Raw genomic sequence first — 7840 nt, 5'->3', positions numbered from 1 at the left:
CTCATCTTTATTTTTTTTTAAGTTTATTTATTTATTTTGAGAGAAAGGGAGAGGGTGAGCGAGTAGGGGAGGGGCAGAGAGAGGGAGAGAGAATCCCATGTCTGTGTAGAGCCTGATGCAGGGCTTGAACCCACAAACCTGTGAGATCATGACCTGAGTCAAAATCAGGAGTCAGATGCTTAACTGACTGAGCCACCCAGGTGCCCCCCTAACCTCACATCTTTAAATAAGACACCATCTTTATTCTTAACTGTTCTTCAATCTTCTCTAGATATTCTGAACCTCATATTTTGTATTTCAATTTAATTTAGCAAATATTTACTAACAATGTACGATGTGCAAGGCACCAATCTAAAGCATACTTATTTTGCCTTCTCTACACTTTAACGGAAGCATTTTGACTATTTATATTTTGTCTTAACTTGCAGCTCAAAGCAAATGAAAGAATTATAGCTTATCAAATTTGATGTTAAAACATGACTATTTAATCATATTTCATATTTAACAATCTGTACTTTTGGATTGATTCAGTAAATTAATTAGCTACTTAGGCGATATAAAACCTTAATGTGTTGAGTTATGAATTTTTAATATAGCAATTTTTCTGTTCATAGTTATAATATGCTTCTGGCACTAATTTTTGAAGTACAAAATACTTCTACCTAATTTTCTCTTCTGTTATGTCCTAAATTTAGAAAGAATATTTCAACTCCAAATTTCTAAAATAATTTGGATTTGTGAACATAGTAAACAAAACCCACAATCCAATGTATTGTCCACAAAAAAAGTTGAATACAGAACCATAGATGGTGTAAAGTTAGGGATGATACTACCTACTTTCCCCACTAATATATATACCTGCATCCTGACATATCCACATACTACTGATGGCTCTAATGGACAAGCACCACAATCATTCCGTGAGAGTCTTGAGTATAGTAAGGATATTAGTATGTCTTCTTTATCTGTTAATGGTAGTTAACATATTGGACATTTTCAGTGTGCCAGACTTTTTGCTATATGCTTCAAGTGAATTATTCTCATTTAACTTTCACAATAACTGTATTATCATTTTGTTTTATAGATATGAAAAAACTTGGAGAGGTTAAGTTTTCCAAGATCACATAACCAGGGAGTGGCAAAGCTGGCATTTGAGTTGATCTAGAATTTGCACATTTGACCACAGTGCTGAAAGTCTTCAGTACCTTTGAAACTCTTAAATAACTCATTTAGAGGGGTGGGTAATTATTTGGGTAAAAGATACATGTGCCTCAAGCTTAAAGCAAGATTGGATTTCAAAAAGGGTTTTCCAGGGGCACCGGTAGCTCAGTCAGTTAAGCATCTGACTCTTGATTTCAATTCAGGTGATGATCTCACAGTTCAAGGGTTCAAGCCCCATGTCTGGCTCTGTACTGACACTGGGATTCTGTCTCTCCCTCTCTCTCTCTGTCCCTCCTCTGCTCTCACTCTCTCCCTCTCTCTCTTAAAAAAAGCAAGCAAGCAAGCAAGCAAGGGTTTTCCATACTTCCCTTAACAGTCTCAGAAAGCATTTCTGTCTTATTACTCATATTCTAAAGACATCTGGACAAAAGTTAATATAATCAATGAAAGAATAAACTAATCCTTAATATCACAGTTTACCAGCCTCTTCAACCTCCACGGCTATTTCTTCTTCTTATTTATAAAAATCCTGAGTGTTCTCGCTTCGGCAGCACATATACTAAAATTGGAACGATACAGAGAAGATTAGCATGGCCCCTGCGCAAGGATGACATGCAAATTCGTGAAGCGTTCCATATTTTAAAAAAAAATTAAAAAATAAAAAATAAAAAAAATAAAAAAATAAAAATCCTGAGTGACTTTCTTATTTTTTATCAGGACTCACTACATTTACTTCATCAAATATTTCAATTGGAAATTAGATGTTTTAAAAGACAGAACTCCTATTTTGGAGCAACACATTAAAATATTAATACTTGCACAGATCTGATATTAAATTTTTTTTAATGTTTATTCATTTCTGACAGAGAGAGAGAGAATGTGAGTGGGGAGAGGCAGAGAGAGAGGGAGACAGAATCCAAAGCAGGCTCCAGACTCCGAGCTGTCAGCAGCACAGAGCCCTATGCAGGGCTCGAACTCACGAACTGTGAGATCATGACCTGAGCCGAAGTCAGATGCTCAACCAACTAAGCCACCAAGGCACCCCACACAGATTTGATATTAAAAGTAGTTTCCAGAATATCCTTACTCCTTAAGTCTAAAACACATGCATAAATATTTCGATGAATATTTTCCTGTTTCTTATTCCTCTCGTCTATGGAGATGCTGAAGTGAGCGTGGCTTACTTACAGGCCAGGCCGGTATACCATGTCACTCAAAACTGGAAAAGATCATTATGGATGTCAGAGGCTTCTTTTAATAATGCACAGAGACTTAGCAACTCTGTGAAGTGTTAGGACAGGAACATTTATAAATGAAGTTGTAGCTCTTTCAAATACGTTTTCACATGGTGGCTGCATCTGTTCCATTAATATGCCCTATCAAACCGAAAAACAAACAAGAGGAGAGGAGTTGCTTGAGGATGGATTTAAAAGCAAGAGCAAGAAAAGAAAGAAGACAATAGGCTTCTGATGAGTTTACCATGAAGGCAAACACTCACCTCCAGCTGGCATTTTAAAATTTGTTTATCTGGGTAAGGCATCAGATGGTATAAAAAGCAATCCTCAATAGGGTAGCATTTCTAAAAGATAATCAAATAGTGAAATCATTGAAGACAAAGAGCTTTAGTTATCTCAAGATACAGTATCAGACCTTCAGTTTTAACTCTTAAAATGAATGATTATTCATGAACAAAAGCTACTGATTTTTGGCCTAAAGAGAACATCTTGAAAGGACAGGTAAGAATTAGAATAAATAAGAATACTCTAATTTCTGATGAACATACGAGGGCCCAAAGGTCTTGTCACAATAAATAATTGGAGATAACTTTTGCAGGGAGCTAACTAGCAGGTAAGAAAATGAACACTCAGATGTTATTAACCTACCAGCTTAGCTCAGTTTCTTTTAATAACATTTATCAGGGATATGAATTGGAAAGTATTGGGGCTGTTTTGGTTTGTTTCAAACAGAAAGCAATTTCAAATTACCAGTAGAGGGGTGCCTGGGTGGCTCAGTCCATTAAGCATCCCACTTTGGCTCAGGTCATGATCTCACTGTTTGTGGGTTCTAGCCCCGTGTCTGAGCTGTCAGCACAGAGCCTGGAGCCTGCTTTGGATTCTGCATCTCTGTCCCTCTCTGCCCCTCCCCTGCTTGTGCTCTCTGTCTCTCAAAAACAAATAAACATTAAAAAAATTTTTTTTAATTACCAGTAGATACACTTTGACACAAAACCAGGTACACCAGACCTCATGAGACCCAGGATCTGGCCTACAGACTGGGCACTTTCTCTCCTGTTTATCTTCCCTTGGCATAACTTTACTTGTCTTATCAGAATTCACTTTTGACATTGCCTCTTCTAAAAAGACACTTGTAACCACCCCGCCCCCCCCCAGCTAAGTCTGGTGTCCATTCGCAGGCTTCCCATGGCACCCAGTGTTGGCCCCCACGAAATACATGCTGCACTGTGATGCTTGTTAACTGTCTGTGCTCCCCACAAGACTGTGAGTTCCTCAATGGCAGTTTCTTCATTGTTGGTCTCATTGTCATGTTTTGCATGACACCTCGGAGGTTTTCAATCAATTTTCCAGTATGGGTCACCAAGAAGTGAATACAGGGTTTTTAATCTCACTGATGCCCCATGGTACAACAGTTTTAGGTTATATATTCCAGGAACAACTAAGGCAGTGTGATTCTTTCTTTCTTTCTTTCTTTCTTTCTTTCTTTTTTCTTTCTTTCTTTCTTTCTTTCTTTCTTTCTTTCTTTCTTTCAGACAAAGAGAGAGAGCATGAGAGGGGAGGGGGCAGGAGAGAGAATCTTTAGGAGGCTCCATTCTCAGTGCAAAACCTGATGTGGGGCTTGATTTCACAACCCTGGGATCATGACCTAAATAGAAATCAAGAATTAGAAGCTCAACAACTGAGCTACCCAGGTGCCCCAGCAGCCTGATTCTTATACGTGATATACCAAAACACTTCAAGATCAGTAGTCAATTAATTACTTAAATTCTGCTTACATTTTGTATTATGCATTTATCAGTTTTTCTTGTAATAAGGTCATATGTAACTTATTGTTTTTTAAACAGGGAAAGTGGAAATTTTTTTTCCAGAAAAATAGTGTTGAGGCTATGCAGAAGGATAAAGAAACAATTTCAGAAATTTGAAGCAAATTGAAAATTAGTAATATGGTCTGAGACACAAATAGAATTTTAGGACAGAGAGAAATTTAAGAGGTCACCTTGCCCAAATACTTTATTTTATAGAGAGGTAAAGTGATTTTCCCAGGGTCCCACAGTGCAATAAATGGCAAAATATAGATTAAATCCCAGGTGCTCTGACTCCAAATCCAATGTCTTTTCTGGGATATCACAGAGCCTTCAACAGTGACAATAGAAACTGCATGTTTCTGGCTCCCGGTTAGCAATCTGAGCAACATATGTTTATTGCTTTATATAATGTAAGTGAAGAAAACATCTGTTGCCATTTGTGATGCAAATTTCTTCCTCTATAATAAAGGAATACCACTAGAATAAAATGAATAAGTCTTTACATAAGATCAACTGGAAGAAGGTATATAAATGAATGTGGGCTAGCCAACTAATAGAATACATAGGGATATAGTTTTAGGGTATAGTTAGTTTCAAAAGTCACCAAATGTCAGGGTGTGTGTGTGTGTGTGTGTGCGCATGTGTGTGTGAGTGTGCGTTGGGTGGAGACCATTTGTTTCCACTGGAAGAAATAAACCTGAAGCCAGAAAGTATCTTCTCAGAGGAGTAAAGGGGTGTCAGAAATGGGTTGGAGCCTTGGCTTTGCTACTGAAAATGCCTAGGTGATTTTGGGTATGTTACTTCTGTGATTTGGTAATGGAAGGAAAATAAAATAAGAATACTTTTTCCGAAAAATTTTGAGAAGAGGCATGCTAGGTCCTTAGCAAAGACTGAGACATCAATAAACAATAGATATTGTTGTTACTTGTGATTGTATTCATATTTCAGGTTTGCAGCTTAAATAGCCTTGGTTGAAGATTGCACCCAAATAAATACCTAACAGACAATGAAGCAAAAAATAATGTGTATAATTTGTCTTCAACACGTAGTAACCGTGTAGATTCTTTTCTTCCTCTTCTCTTGGGCTCTATGTCATATAAAAAAATTGATACTGCTTGTTATCCAAACATCTCTCTGAATAAAAACTGGATTTCAGATAATCTTAATAGAGCTTTTTAAAATTTACATTTTGAGGACAAAAAAGGAAGGTTATTTGGAGTGGTTGTGATATTTTTTCAACTGGTACTACACCTTTCTATAATAAACCTTATTTGGAAGAGATGTGCTCAAAGGCAATGGTTTTCCATGTGATTTTGGAGGCACAATGCATAGGAAAGAGGTTGGGAAAAGTTTACTGGAAAAATTATGTTCCTTTGGGAGATCCAAATTTACTTATAAATTCTTGTTACTGAGGATACAAGGAATTGAGGGTTTTCTTATGGATAGCAGTTATCTATACTCATTTGCTAGTGGGCAGAGAAAACTCTGCAATAAATTACAGTAATCTGTCTACTTTGTCTTGTTTGGAGTTGCTAAAAACATCATAATGCAAGGAAGATAGAAATTCAAGTGATAATAATAGCTAATATTTATTTAAAACAGTGTGTGCTAGAAACTGAGGTGTTATGTATGAATCATATCATTTAATATGAGTGCAATTATCATCATCTCCACTTTATAGATTAAGAAATTGAGACCTTAAAATTTATAAGTTAGGAAATTCAGATCTTAAAAGCCATGCAAATTTACCTTGGGTCACTTGCCACTAAGAGGCAAACTAGTGAACCAAGGGGGGTAGTCTTAATTCAGAGCCCATGCTCCCATTCACAACACTATATACCTTCTATCAATGTAAAAAAAAAAAAAAACAAAAAAACAAAAAAACAAAAAAAGATAAGTTCATCTTAACTGAGGGTAAAACAGATGTGTTCCTAGATAAAACGATGTAAGAGATGGGCTTTACTTTATTCCTCAGTGTTTTTAATATCTATCTTCCTGACTCGTTAGGCAGTTTACTTGTCTTAGTGTTGTGTCTATGTAGTCAATTCCACACTCTCCCTCCAGTAGATTGGCTACTACTGTGCTTTTTTCTTCCCGGAATATAAGTTTTCCTCTTTTCAAATAATCTTAATGTTCCTTTCTTTAACATTTTATCATAACTGTTCTACACAGATTAATATTTCTATTATTAAATATGACCAAAATATCGTCAGTTTAAAATTTTCCATCATTAAATCAAATTTCTTTGTATTTTTTAATTTTTATGTTTTTATGTTTTTGGAAAGAGAGAGAGGGAAAGCATGAATGCAGGAGGGTCAGAGAGAGAGAGAGGGAGAGAGAGAGAATCCCAAACAGCCTCCCAATGTCAGTGCAGAGCCCAACTCGGGGTTCGAACCCATGAACCGTGAGATGACCTGAGCCAAAGTTGGTTATGCTTAACTGACTGAGCCACCCAGGCACCTGTGTTTGCATTTTTAATGGTTCACCTTACCAGCATTCAATTTTGAATATTTCTGCCTGATTCTTATATTTTGTTCATTTAAAATTAATGTTTTAAGTGTGCATCTTTTTCATAGCACCTATTTTGCCTTAACTTTCTTTGCCAGCATGTGTCATCTGGTCTTTCAGTAAGTCACAATAAATCCAGTGGTAACTGAACAGTCTGCACTTTTGCAAGCTTCCTTTCAGTTCCACAGAAGCCTTTCTTAAAAAACAAACAAAAAAATATTTATTTATTTTTAGAGAGAGTGTGAGTGCACTAACGCAAGTAAAGGTGGGGCAGAGAAAGAGGGAAAGAGAATCCTAAGCAAGCTTCCTGCTGTCATCGCAGATCCCAACGTGGGGGCTCAATCTCATGATCATGAGACCTTGACCTGAGCCGAAATCAAGAGTTGGACATTTAACAGTTTGAGTCATCCAGGCACCCCAGCAGGCTTTCTTAGATGTGCCTCTAAAGTCCTTTTTCCAAATTGGTAACATGCCTAAATGAGTCTCAAGATTAGTTCAAGCTTCTTTTTTACCTCATATTTTCACAGAGCACCTCTTTTTACCTAACTGACCCAAAATGCCTTTTGTGTTGTTTCTAATACCGGTGAATTAGTCAAATTTGTAGTTTATATCTTTTCATCAATTCAGGTGGTAAAACTGTGAATCTTTTCAATCAAAAAGGCACAGAAATTCAGTAATGCACTGCTCTGAGAAAACAAAAAACACTAAAAACAGAATTTCCAATCACATAAATTAGGAGTCAATATTCATATAAAAAAGAATTATTCACTTCACACATAGATTTGGGGGAGCTTATTTCTTCTAAAAGCCTAATGTTCTCTGTAAATTCAGAATATAAATTTCCTAGAAAATACTTTTTAAATTTTTCTTTAATAAAAATATTTAAGTAAAGTAGCATACTTTAATTTGGGGAATAATTATTTTTACAGTATGTGATTTTAGGTATGTTAAAAAGATATAATTCATAGTTGTAAAAGCCATATTCTTAATCTTTCCACTTTTCTACAATTTGAAACTTTAAGATTCAAAATTACATACTCAACAACAAACTTTTTTTTTTTTCATGAAATTGATGTAGTTTAGTGGTCTTAAACACTTGGAAACTTTCATGGACTCTGCTCTTCTTAAAGC

The 7840-nt window shown here is 36.0% G+C and overlaps 1 non-coding gene across 1 annotated transcript; it reads left to right on the top strand.

The window, feature by feature from the left end:
* Positions 1 to 1694: 1694 nt before the first annotated feature.
* On the top strand, positions 1695 to 1803 carry LOC124529564 (U6 spliceosomal RNA). Its single transcript, XR_006966427.1, has one exon. It is a non-coding gene; the product is annotated as a U6 spliceosomal RNA (small nuclear RNA).
* Positions 1804 to 7840: the final 6037 nt, after the last annotated feature.

Source organism: Lynx rufus, unplaced genomic scaffold (genome assembly GCF_022079265.1).
Source record: "Lynx rufus isolate CCGP_SWC_20201006 ecotype Redwood Valley unplaced genomic scaffold, mLynRuf1.p SCAF_6, whole genome shotgun sequence".
NCBI classification, from domain to species: domain Eukaryota; kingdom Metazoa; phylum Chordata; class Mammalia; order Carnivora; family Felidae; genus Lynx; species Lynx rufus.
This window is presented reverse-complemented; position numbering and strand designations above follow the sequence as displayed.